Consider the following 13246-nt stretch of genomic DNA (forward strand, 5'->3'; position numbering starts at 1 on the left):
TGCCCTGGCACTGTCCTCCCCCAGATGACCCGTGCTCCCTGCCGAATGAGCCACGCCTGCACAAAAACCAATCAGCAAGGGGAGGTTTCTGAGAGCTGGTGAATGTCTGAACATGTCCACGGCATTTTAAATCTCTCTACATAGTCTGATGCCACTGCAAGCCCACATTCTCCCTCCAACTAGTTATTTTTAACCACAGCAGAACAACAGCAGCATAGCTGTAGGGATGGGCAGCCGGGAGGGGCTGTACCAATCACCAAACATCCCTTCCCCCTGCAAGCAGACAAGCAAAGCATTCTTCGTTGGCACGGAGAACGCATCCCTCCAGGGGCCTAGAATCCATATCGTATTAAACAATTGGTTGAGTCTCCTGGAACTGTTGGGGAAACAATAATGGCTTGTTACTCTGCATCGCAATTGCAAAGAGGTCAGGACAGATTTAATAAAAGCTCGTATTATGTGGGCAAAAGGCAGGAATCGATATAAAAAATAAAACTGATATGTGGAAAGGGATAATGATCAGCCAGGGTCTAGTTACTCGGAATCAAAAACCATGATCAAAGAGCATCATGCACTGCCAAGACACACCCGAGAGGATCTCGGTAGGAGTTTCTAAGTCTACTCCTCTAAAATATGAGCTATATGCTAAGCAAAGATTCTCAAATGTTCCATGAACCAAGCTAGCAAAAGCCAACTGTTGAGCCTGTGTACCATCCTTTAGAAAGATCCAGAACATATGATCAATCTGGACACCCAGTGTCTAGGATGTTGGGGAAGAGAGATGGATATACCCAAATCACATCCTTCAAGGCCACCTGAACAGAATTGTGCCTAAGCAACTCTTCAAAGAAACAACTCTGACGGGTAAGACCCAAAGGAGGATACTTCGGAAGCTCCTCACGGCAACTATTTCAATTGATTCCACCTCTTCAGAGCCAGTAATGAGGAACATGTTGGCGTGAGCTACCAAGCAGGAAGAGTGGTCTGGCACCCTGGCACCCTGGCATGGGAGGAACGTATTACTACTTACTGTGGATACACTCACTTTCAGAAATTCACATATTCCTTCATTCAGCAAACGTTCATTTAAACACCTACTTTGTGCTAGGCTTTATCGTTGGGGCTGACGAAAACAAAAAACAAAGAAACAAAAAGGCACGGTCCCTGCCATCAATGAACTTACACCCTAATGAGGACACGGACATGAGAATAAATAGTTATAACACAATGAATGAACACCTAGAAAAAAACATGTATACCAGAAGGAGTTACAACTTGTGTCAAGCTTACTGGGTGACTTAGGGTCAGACCATTTATATCATTTGCACGAAATTAAAAAGGCGTAAGAGCCCAGAACAAGTGTCTTAACCTTCCTAGGAAAGTCAGAGGGGGCCTCCTCAAAGGAGATAATATTTAAGTTTTCCCAAAAGGCACGCAGGACTGCAAGTGTCCCAGACAGAAGAGAAGGAGAACACATAAAGACAGGAGGAGGCGCGGTGTATTCAAGCAACTTCTAGTAAATCAGAGGCTTCCTCGGGAACCTGGCACAGTGGGGAGCTCCGCTAAACAGCACCTCCCACAAAGGAGGTGAGAAGTTCTTCAGAAAGCCCTGATTGCTTTTCTCCAGGGGGAAGCACGGATACTCTGGCCCAGCCTGCACAGGCCCACGGGTAACCTCTCCCCAGCCCCCTTTCCCTACGTGTGCTGCGTCCTCACCACACGGCTGATCCACCCTGACAGGAGCGACAGATTGCACTCTGGTCTTCCAGGCAGCAGCCGGAGACAGGCCAAGCAGTGCTGCGGCCAGACTGGCCTCCACTTGTAACCTGGACCCCAGCCAGGGGCATATACGCTCCAAGGTCCTAGGGTGCAAGCATACTTCACTGCTGCTATGTCCAACCCTTAGTCCTAAATCTCTGTTATTTCTGCTGACTAGAAGAGCAGCAATTGAGACACAGCCTGACATGAGGAGGCCAAAGGATCTCTGGGGGTCTCCTATTAATTAACCATGGTTCTGTCATGTCTCTTAACCATTCTGGACCTCAGTTTCCACATCTTTAGAATGGATGGATTGGAGCAGGTGACTCCCAAGGTCTTTCTAGCTCTAAGATTTTCTGAGTTATTGCTACTCAGGGGACACAACGGGTAGAGGGTGTCACCATATTCACAGTTCAGCCAGACTCAGTGTGATGCAAGATTATTCTAGAACAGAGGTTGGCAAACTACAGCCCATAGGCCATATCTGGCCTGTATCCTGTTTTTGTATATCCAACAAGCTAAAAATGATTTTTACATTTTTAAAAGAGTTATAAATAAAACAAAGAAGAATATGTGACAGACCACATGTGGCTCACAAAGCCTAAGACTGTCTATCTGGCCTTTTGCAGAAATAGTTTGCTGACTTTTATTCTAGAACGCTCAGAAACTGTCTGTATTGAAGGCCTTAGCCATTTAATATTCTATAAAACAGTGTTTCCTAACTCTACTCAGGCTCTGAGGCAGATTAAATGTGGCCGTGCTTTCTTTATTGGGAGGTGGGTCAGTGTCTTGACCCCTGGGCTCTGGGTGGGCACTGCAATTGCTTTGTTCAACAGGACACTGGTGTCATGTACCAACCCAGTGTTGGGGTCTAGGCCTGGAGAAACTGGTCTCTCGGGACACTTCCTCTCTCTTGGGAGACTTTCTAGGAGACTTGAGTTGTATCCCTAGAAAGGTGACAGGCATGTGAAGCAAAGCCATCTTGGGCCCTTCAGACCAGCTCATCTGCTAGCTGAATATCACCAAGTGACCTTAACACCACATGGGAAAGAACTTGACTGAAATTCCTGACTCACAAAATCTGCATACATAATAAAATGATTGCTATTTTCAGCGTGTAGGTTTTGGAGTAGTTTGTTACACAGCAAGCGATAACTGGATAGGATCACAGTATGGGCTGCTTATGCAATATGGACCAGTCCCCTCCTTTGTCTTGGGTGGAGTCCTGGATCCATATTGTAATAAGGCCCTCCAGGAGATTCATACTACCAAACAACTTTGAGAATTAATCTTCATACTGGCTCTGTTTTGATAGCATGATTTTCCAGGATGTGCTTGGAATTATTAAAAAACAAAAAAAAAGAAAAGAAAAGCACCTGCTTTCTTCCATGGTACCATGGGACGGGGATATGGGGGCTCTAGGTATGGCCTGGATCTATTCACAGGCCACTCCCTAACATTAGTCACCTCCAAGATACCGAGTTCCCTCTTTGGACCAAACTGTATCTAAGACACTGTTGGGATTAAACTGACTATAAGACGCTCAAAGGCCAGAGCTTGGTGTTATTTGTCATTGTATCCCTTGAACCTAGAAGCATCTAGCAGGGAACAAAGTAGCTGCTTCATATGTATTTATGGATTGAAAGCAAATAATAACAATTCCCATAAATTTATTGATCATTTACGTCATGGTGGGATGGCACTTAACGTTTTATACAGATTGTTTCATTTAATCCTCTCAACCCCAAGAGGCAGATGTCGTTAGCCTCGTCTTAGAAAGAGCAAAACTTGGGATGCCTGGTGGCTCAGCTGGTTAAAGGTCTGACTCCTGATTTCGGTTCAGGTCATGATCTCACAGTTCATGAGTTCAAGCCCCTCATCAGGCTCCCTGCTGTTAGCACAGAGAGATCCTCTGTCCTCCTCTCTTTCTGCCCCTCCCTACCCTCAAAAATAAATAAATAAATAAATAGATAGATAGATAGATAGATAGATAGCAAAACTGAAGTTCAGCAGATGAATTTGCCCCAGACAGCAGATACAAAAGCTATTCAGATAGGGTCTAGTTGACTTCAGAGCTCTTATCCACTGAGCAGCACTTCCTCTCACAGGCCAGACATGTGGAGTCCCAGCCTCTGAGGGGCTTCGGACCTGGGGGAGCCAGAGCACAAACCCATGCCGGCAACGCTGTGCACAGCAAACCATGCAGCTCTGTCAGCAGAGTGCTGTGGGGACCCCCGAGAGCTGAACTGGTTTACTACGCTCCAGAGCAAGTAAGTACAAACCTAATGGCTTCAAAGAAACCATTTTATTAGCTCGCAGCGCTGTAGGTCAGAGGTCCTCACACGGCATGGCTGGGTTCTCTGCCCAAGGCTAACATCAAGGTGTCACCAGTCTGCTTTCTCACCTGGAACCCAGGGTCCTCTCTGAAGCTCACATGACAGTTGTGGTAGAATTCAGTGTCTTGCCGTTCTAGGCCTATGGCCCCTATTTCCTTGCTGGCTGTCAGCCACCGGCTGCCCTCAGCTCCTAGACATCACCCCATGGCCCCTCTACCTTCAAAGCCAGAAGTGGACAGTCTCCCTTGTGTCCAATCTCTCTCGCACTTCAAACTCTTTAGGAGGAGCCCAGTCCCCTTTAAGGGTTCCTCTGACTAGGTCAGACTTTTCCAAGACACTCTCCTTTCCTCAGAGTCAACAGATTTGAGATCTTAATTACATCTGCGAGATCCCTTCACAGCAGCACCTACGTTAGTGTTTGCTGGAACACGTAGGTGCGCACCTGAGGTGGGGGATCTTGGGGGCCATCTTTCATTCTGCCTAGTACAAGTGCACAGAGCAGGAGCAGATGGACAAAGAGAGGCTACCTCACAAGCGTGTCCTCATGCAAAGGCTTTATCTTTCTCTGTACTCAGAGGCCCCGGTGGAGAGGGATCCATTCTGGAACCTTACGGCAGATAATTATATGGTGGTTTCTTAATCGGAGAGTGGAGCTTGAAGGGGAGGGAGTGCTGGCCCATAAAACAATGACTCTGCATGTTAATGTGTGGTACAAAGGTACAGAGGCTGTGAAGAGTGGTACCCCATGCTGGTTCCCTGTCTTTCTGCTCCTAATAAGGTCTCTGTGGAGAACATTCGCCCCAGAGGTGCAAGCTGGGCAGGGTCTGGGTTTGCCTTTCCTCACAGTCCTACGTTCTCTGCAGAATCTGCTGCTTTTGCAGGAGGAATTGATTACTGAATAATGAATTATCATTCTTTTTTCATTTCCCAATCCTTTTCTGAAATGTGCTGCTACTCTTCTACCTATTGAGGCTCAAAAGTGGGAGGAAAAGAAAGAAGATTCTTTTTTCATCCAGAGGAGAAAAAAATCCCACAATCTTATCTAACAACCCTAGCTTATTCTTGGGGATGATAGTAATAATTGTTTTAATTAATTCAATTTCTGACTTCAGAGTAATTTCATTTCTTCCTTGACTGGACAATAATGTTTCCAATGAAGTGAAGCCTCACTAGAGAATACCAGGCAGGGCGGGGCCACTTGGTCAGATCAAAGAAGTTCTTACCCTCTTGGGGGGCATGAGGAGGGATCCTGGAAATAAATGTACCACTCGAGAAGAACAGAGGTGTTCCTGTGTCAGAGACCAAAGGCACGCTCACAAGTCCTCATGAGGCCATGGCGGACAGCTGCCCTCCACATCCCAGGTTGTGGAAGTTCCAGACTATAAAATTTATTCTCCCAAGAAGAAGGGTGCATACAGGGGCACCACCATGAGAGAAGAGATCAGTGGATTAGGTCAGGCAGCCACAGGGGAGGAAGGGTAGTGTCACCCACAGACATCTGAAGGAGGAAGCTAGAGTTCTCACAGGGCAGAGCTGGCAGAAAGAGCCCGAGGGTGGCTTCATGAAAACTGACTTGTGACCTGCATTCAGTCCTTAACTTAATACACTCCAAAGTGAATACTCGAGAGAAGGAAAAGATAACAATCGGTTGATTCTGTGATATGACTGATTCGGAGGACCTTCTTCAACAACGAATTTCAAGTTGTAAGTCATCCGTGAAGCTCTACTACAGGGATTTCAGTGTGTTTGAGAGTGTGTGTGAAGGTGTGCACGGGTGTGAAAGGGTGGATCCAAGTGTGTGAGAGTGTGTGTGAACATTGTGTGTGTGGAAATGTGTGTGAGAGTGCATGTGTGGGTGTGAGAGTGCGTGAGTGTGTGAGAGTATGTAAGAGTATATGTATGTGTTTGTGAGAGTGTGTAAGAGGGTGTGTGAGTGTGTATGTGGAGTGAAGATGTAAGGGAGATTATATGTGAGTGAAAGGGTGTGTGGGTATGTGTCAGTGTTGAGAGTGTGTGAGTGTGTGAGGGTGCATGTGAACGAAAGGGTGTGTTCAAGTGTATGTGTCGGTGTGTGTGCGTGTGTGAATATGTGAATGTGAGTGTGCAAGGGTAAGTGTGTGTAAGGGTGTGAATGCACATGAGAGTGAGTATGTGGGAGGGTATGTGTGAGGGGTGTGATGGTGAGTATGTGTATGAGAGAGAGAGGGAGAGAGGGAGAGAGGGAGAGAGGGAGAGAGAGAAAGAGAGAAAGAAGAGTGTGTGTGTGTGTGTGTGTGTGCACGCGCACGTGTAAAGGTGTGTGCGAGAGTGTGGGAGGGACAGACAGGTTGCTGGAGTGACTTAACGTCTTTACTGCCAATATTGGTGGGGAGGGAAAAAGGTGGATAAGCAGCCTTGTGATGAGGAGTTCCCTGGGGTTTGTGTGGGAGGAACAGAGCCAAAAAAAACCCCAAAAACCAAAAACCTGTTGTCGCAGAGATGGGAAGCACTGGACGGTCAAAGTCTGTTTTTAAAAACATTAATGTGTGGTATCTGGATTTCTTACTCTCTCTCATATTTACTCATCTGGAGTGTATCCCTCCTTTCCCTTATCCTAGAATTTTATAAAATCCCCAACCAGGGAGAAAGAATGGCTCATTCATTCAACAGACATTTCTTTCAGATCCTTCCTTTGGGTGGACTTCAGTTTTCTCCTTGGCACCTACTGCCAAGTGACATTTTCACTTTTCATCTTATTCACCCTCTAGATCCTCAGCCACAATGTAAGTTCCATGAGGACAGAGTTTGTCCAGAATTTTTCGCTACTACATCCCCACTGTATTAACAGTGCTTGATGCATAATAGATGATTTGGAAATGTTGAGCATATGCGTAAATATGATGAATGCCTACTAATGCTCTGAACCCACTGCTAAACATCTGAGAGAAGGAAATTAATGAGAGCTCTACCCTTTCTTTGGTTCCCAGGTCGGTGGTAGGATCAGAATTGTATGCAAATGGTTGGAGTCCAGGTAATTAAGGGCCAGCAGAAGTCCATGCATAGTGATGTGAGAAGGAAGCAAGGGCAGGGCAGGGGTGCCAGGTATTGAGCCGCAACAAGCAACTTATGGGAGGCATCACAGAAAGGGGGATGTTTGAGGTGGTCTCTAGGGATGAGCTGAGTTTGCCAGGTATAAACAGGGCTAGCAGGTGCAGGGGCAATGGAAAGGTGCTCCGTGACAAGGCATGCACACTAGAAGGTGCTGAATAAACAGAATGGCATGCTCAAGAAGCTGCAAAATCTAGTGCGCCCGGAACTGTGACTATAGATCAAAGGATGTGTGCCAGCGAACTGTGTGCCAGTTCAAGATTGGGGGTTTGGTTCTGCAGGATCCTGGGAGGTTTTGTTGGTTTTTGTTTTGTTTAGTTTAAGATTTCAGGCCAATTATCAATGGGATCAAATGGGCAGTTACGGCAGAAGGTGAGCTGAGAAGGGAAAAGACTGACGGCAGAGGTGAGTTAGGAAGGTTCTGGATAGCCCTGGCAAGGCAGTGGAGGAGAGGAGTGGAGTGCATTCAACACTTAGAAAACAGAAACAATTGAACTGGGGACTGGAGACGGTGAGGGAGTGACAATAGAGCAGGAGTCAGGAGGAATCTGAGTTTCCGGCTTGAACAGTTGGGCTAAGAATGGCACCAGAGAAGAGAGAAAAATGGGAGCAAGGTAGATAGGACATCATGTGACGTGAGTGCACACCGTTGAGGGAACCACACAGGTCTTCAAGAAATAGTTCCTGGGACTCCTGGGTGGCTCAGTCGGTTGAGCATCTGACTCTCGATTTCAGCTGAGGTCATGATCCCAGGGTCATGGGATCAAACTCCGTGTAGGGCTCTGTGCGGAGCACAGAGCCTGCTTAAGATTCTCTCGCTCGCTTGCTCGCTCGCTCTCTCCCTCTGCCTCCTCTCCCCTACTTGCAGACATTCTCAAAAATACATTTTTAAAAAACGAAAAAAAAATAAGAACTATTCCTTGACCTCAGAGTCTTCAAACACTTTAGATGTGCTGTCACCTACAAACCGAACTTCCAGGAACATTATTTCCTGCCTCAATCATCAATCTGCCTTCCTCTCTGTCACCAAAATTTTCCCTCTGTCCTGCCTCCAAGCTTCGCTTTTTTTCTCTGCCCATCCCGTGTACCTGTTTTGTAAAATCAGCCTTAGTGCCACATTTTGTTGCCTCCAAACTGAACACAAGCACGGCCAAAGCACCAAGGAGACACCCCAGCTGTTTGTTGACTTGAACGACATAGAACTTAAAGATCCCAAAGAGAGAAAACTTGTCTGTAGTTTGTATACTGTCTAAAACTTTCTTGGCCTGATACCTGTTAAAGAAGTTTAGGAATACCAAAAAAATAGAAATGAAAATGAAAGTGGTGGTTTCTTTTGCTTAGGGGAGACCTGGCCCCTCTCAATGCTTAGTTTATTCATCTGACTACCATTGGAACCAGCATTCTAGGCAAGTTGGTAGCCCCACAGTGGTTTAAGAAACTTTGTTAAAGGGGCACCTGGGTGGCTCAGTGAGTTGAGCATCAGACTTTGGCTCAGGTCATGATCTCGTGGTTCGTGAGTTCGAGCCCTGCACCGAACTCTCTGCTGTCAGCACGGAGCCCACTTTGGATCCTCTGTCCCCTCTCTCTGCCCCTCTCCCACTTGTGTGCTCTCCCCCTCTCTCCCCAAAATAAATAAACATTAAAAAAAAAACTTTGTTAAGGATGAGGGGAGATGAGATGGCATCATTCTCCAGCTTCAGTCAGGGACCTCCAGAAAGGACAAGTAACAAACTTGGAGACCAGGGGAACGGGTGGGGGCAGCTTCCCTGAAAAGTGGCCAGGCAGGCTCAGCCGTGACAGCAGGGCACATGACTCCTTCCTAAGTCACAGGAGGCTCCAACTGAGAGAGAGACTGTCTTTTCAGATGGTCCATTACTGGAGGATTACAATTAAAAAAAATTAACTAGCCCCCTTATGAGAGGGACCAGATTGAAGACAATATGCTGCTTTGTTTTCCTAGTTTTCTCCCATTGCAAACAAGGCTCTAAAAATGCTATGCAGAACTAAGCCATGAATCATGCAGGAGAATGCAGTGAAGTCCAGATGAAGGAGAGGCTGCTGTAGCAAGTTGCCAAACAGCCACAGCAAGGGTGCTCATTGGCAGGAGCTGAAGGGTAAAAAGACTTGTGGCAGGAGTGATAGAAGCATGAGGAAAGACGAGGAAAAGAAATCTGAGGACTGAGGAAACTGGGGTGGAGGCATCTGGTTGAAGGCCCAAGCAGAGAGGCCAAGAACTTCATTCTGTGAATTGAGAAGTATCCCTGTGACAGGTCCCAGAACATGGTGGATTGGTGCCTGGAAGGGTGTGGAGAGCTTCTTACAGTCATAGGTCAAGTCACTTTCTGTCACCCCCAGCCTTTCCTTCTGGCACCTAGATCATTAGAGTCATAGAGATGAGCAATGATCTCAGTCTTCTGACTCAGCCATCACAAAAACAAAACTGTAGGGTGCCCAGGCAGGCCATATAAGTGAGTGCGCTCAGCCAGGTACAGGAAAAACCATCTGGATCTCTCCATAGATGGAAACACGGACAAAGACAAGTATTTCTCTACCATCAGGAAATCTGCAGTGTGAGAGGATGATAAAGGGCTACTTGCACTCAGTCTCAGTGTCAGAAGCTACTAGGGTGTGGTGGGAGAGGTGGCAAGCCAGATGGCTCATTCTAATGGTGGGGCCACACTTCCTAAAACCCACTGGCAATAAAGAAGACTGAGTGCCCTATGGCTGGCACAGATGACTTTCCCAAGAAGCCACACTAATTTTGACATGATGTCTGCCAATGTTTAAATATTCAGATTTTTTAAAGACATGAAGTATTCAACCTGTATGTAGTCTATTTAAAATCTCTGATCTGCTCCAATATTCTCTCATTGTATAGATGAGGAACCTGAGGCCCACAGAGAAGTGAGGTCCTGCCCTCTGCTACACTGTGAGCTGGGGACAAGACTACACCTGGAGTTAGCAACCCCCCCCCCCGTCCAAGCCCCCTCCACCTCCCATTGTTCTATACTGCTTCTCTGGGAGCCTTATCCTCCCCTCCGAGAAGCTGTCCCAGCCTCTTCCACTGCTCCCTGGCTGTCAGCAGCATCCCTGCAGCACCCCACTTGGGAAGCACCCTGTCCACTGTACATATTTCACCTGCCAAAAGAAAATAAACCCAATACCTCATCCCTTCCTTTCGGACCTGTACTGCATTGACCTGGAGAGCCCTCCCCCCCCCCGCCCCCCTGCCCAGGTATCTTCATATCCTAATCCCCAGAACCTGTGAATGCTACAAATGCTAGATTTTTTCATCTTTGCAGATGTGGTTAAGTTAAAGCAGTTGAGATGAGGTCATTCTGGGTTGTCCAGGTGGGGCCTAACCCAATGACCAGTGTCCTTACCAGGGGGAGGCAGAAGGAGATCACATAGACAAAAGAGGAGAAAAAAATGTGACCAAAGAGGCAGGGACTGGAGTGATGCAGCCAGAAATTGAAAAATGCCAGTAGCCACCAGAAGCTGGATGAGCCAAGAATGAATTTCCCCCACGGCCCCCAGAGAAGGATGGCCCTGCCAATACCTCGGCTTCGGGCTCTGGCCTCTGGAACTGTGAGAGAATAAACTGTGTTGTTTTAAACCACCTAGTCTATGGTAATATAGCAGTCCCAGGAAACCCATACAGGACCCTTCCTTCTGCTGGGGAGTAGGCATTTCCCGTGAGACTAAGAGCAGTAATGACTACCATTTGCTGAATGCTTCAGCTATATACCAGGTCCGCAGATTTTCCCAATCCTCACACCACTCTATTACGTGGCGTTTTCTCCTCTCCTGCCCTCTTTCCCACCTAGGATACAAACAGGGAAACCGAGGCACTCTGAAGTCACACGGCTCTGAAGCAGCAGTGCCAAGATCTGAAGCCCACGCTCCTCACTCTCACCACCTTACCCCTGTGGGACTCCCAAGAGTAAGCTCTTATAACGGAACAGTGAACTTCCATAGCTCCAGGGTGGAACCCAATGGTGGACATTTCCACTGTCGGAACAGATCAGTGCAGACTCTTTCTTTGGACGATGGCCAAGTTCCTTAGATTTAAGACATTATATTAAATTATGCCAATATCAAAGAAAGAGTTGTGCCTGCTGCATAGATCTGTGGGCAAGGGCACATCACTTTCAGATGCAGGCACTGCTAGACTGTACCAGAAGATGAACCACCACGAGGAACATCCCTGACTGTTCACGCATTGATAATTTTGTTTCTTCAGACCTCTGGGAACAACCACCACACAAATGCGTAGTCAGGAAACAATGACTTCACACTAATAGAGCAGAGGCAAATCACAGGTTGACCAAAAATGGAATAGGTTTTACTAGAGAAAAGGGGAGGTACCTGGAACTGTATAATGTTTAAGTAACTAGAAATATTTTGAGGAGTTGATTTTAATCCAGAGGATAAGACCTAACTATGGATTTTAAATAGTAATCTTGAGTACTTAGACAATTGAAGTCAATCTCTTTGGGCTTCAATTTGAAAATCTGTAAAATCTAAGGATAGAAATAGTGTGTACATATCATATGGACCAGTATGTGGCACATATTTGATTCTCAATGAAATAATTAAATTATCATTATAGTTGTTGCTAATTGTCCTTGGCTCATCCCCTGTTTTATGATACAAAATTTTAACTCAAATATTCTGTAAGAGGATATCACAAAAATGATCCAATCACCAGTTTAATTTCTCTTTTTAGAGTTATATAAAAAATTGTAATTCCATACCAGAAATAAGCACCCTTTCAAATTATTCTCTAAAATAACTTGTTGCAAGCATACATAAATTCACTCCACGTATAATATTCTTTCAATTGACTTAGAGATGTGAAGGCAGACTTGTTAGAGGAAAAAAAAATCTATAAAGGCTGTACTCATTCATCCACCAGATATTTATGAAGGACTGTCTCCAGAATCAATTGCCCTAAGAGCTAAAATGCTGTAGGATTATACACAGAAAACACAGTGGAGTTTGCTAATGAAAAAATTAAGTGTAAACTCAAAAGAGGGAGAAATCCTTTCCAATATGGCGTGGAGTTGTGGGAGATGGGAAATAAATAATAGCAAGGACAGCAAGGCATAAGGAGAAGCTCTAAGAAGGAGGTAGTCTTCTAGTGGAGTGTTAAAGGAAAAATCAGATTTTGACATGGGGGGGCGGGGCAAGGGTTTTCTAGACAAAAAGATGAAGACTGAAATTTTCTACGTGCCTGTCTGTGGCAAGCAGCAAATGAGTGTTCTGATGGAACAAAGGAATGAATATTTGATTTAATATTGGAAAGATAGATAGTAGAGACCTCAAATATGGCCAGAGCATTTTGAACCTTACTTGTTAGATAGTGAATGTCCTTAACATCCTTAATAGAGGAGAGATATAATCAGAAATGGGGATTTTGTAACTTAGGTGTGTAGCCTGTGCTAGTGGGAATAGATACAGAGAGACTAGTTAGGAGGCTAGGTGATAATCTATGTGAGAGGAGAATGAATAATCAACTAGGGGCACGAGTGGGATGGGAAGGGAGTGAAGACAAAAAGGAGTCAGGCAAAGGGCAATAAACTGTTTGGATGCGGTGGGCTGAGGCAGGGAGTTAAAGATGACTCAGAATTTTAGATCTAAATGCCTGAGAAAATCTCATAGTAATCTGAATAAGGAGCACAGAGCAAAGGGCAGACTTTTCTGGAAGAAATGATATGCTTAATTTGGGATGCATGCAGATGTCCACCATGCAAATGCAAAACAAAAATAAAAAACAAAATACCTTTAGTTTAGAAGAAAGTTTGGCTCTGGAGATTGAGAAGGGGAGAGTCCTTAGGGTGGATTGTTGATAATCTGGAGAAAGCTTCAGATGACTAAAGGAGAACATAAAGAGAAAGAAAAAAACAAGACAAGAATAGTCACTGGAGAACAGCATCTAATTTCATGGGGTTTGGAGTAAAATGGCATCCAGAGAAAGAACAATCTGAGAGGTAGGAGGAAAATAAAATTGGTCCCATGTCTCTAGAGTGTTTGACAGTCAAGAAGGTACAGATACTTTAGAG

This window comes from Felis catus, chromosome F1 (assembly GCF_018350175.1).
Source record: "Felis catus isolate Fca126 chromosome F1, F.catus_Fca126_mat1.0, whole genome shotgun sequence".
NCBI classification, from domain to species: domain Eukaryota; kingdom Metazoa; phylum Chordata; class Mammalia; order Carnivora; family Felidae; genus Felis; species Felis catus.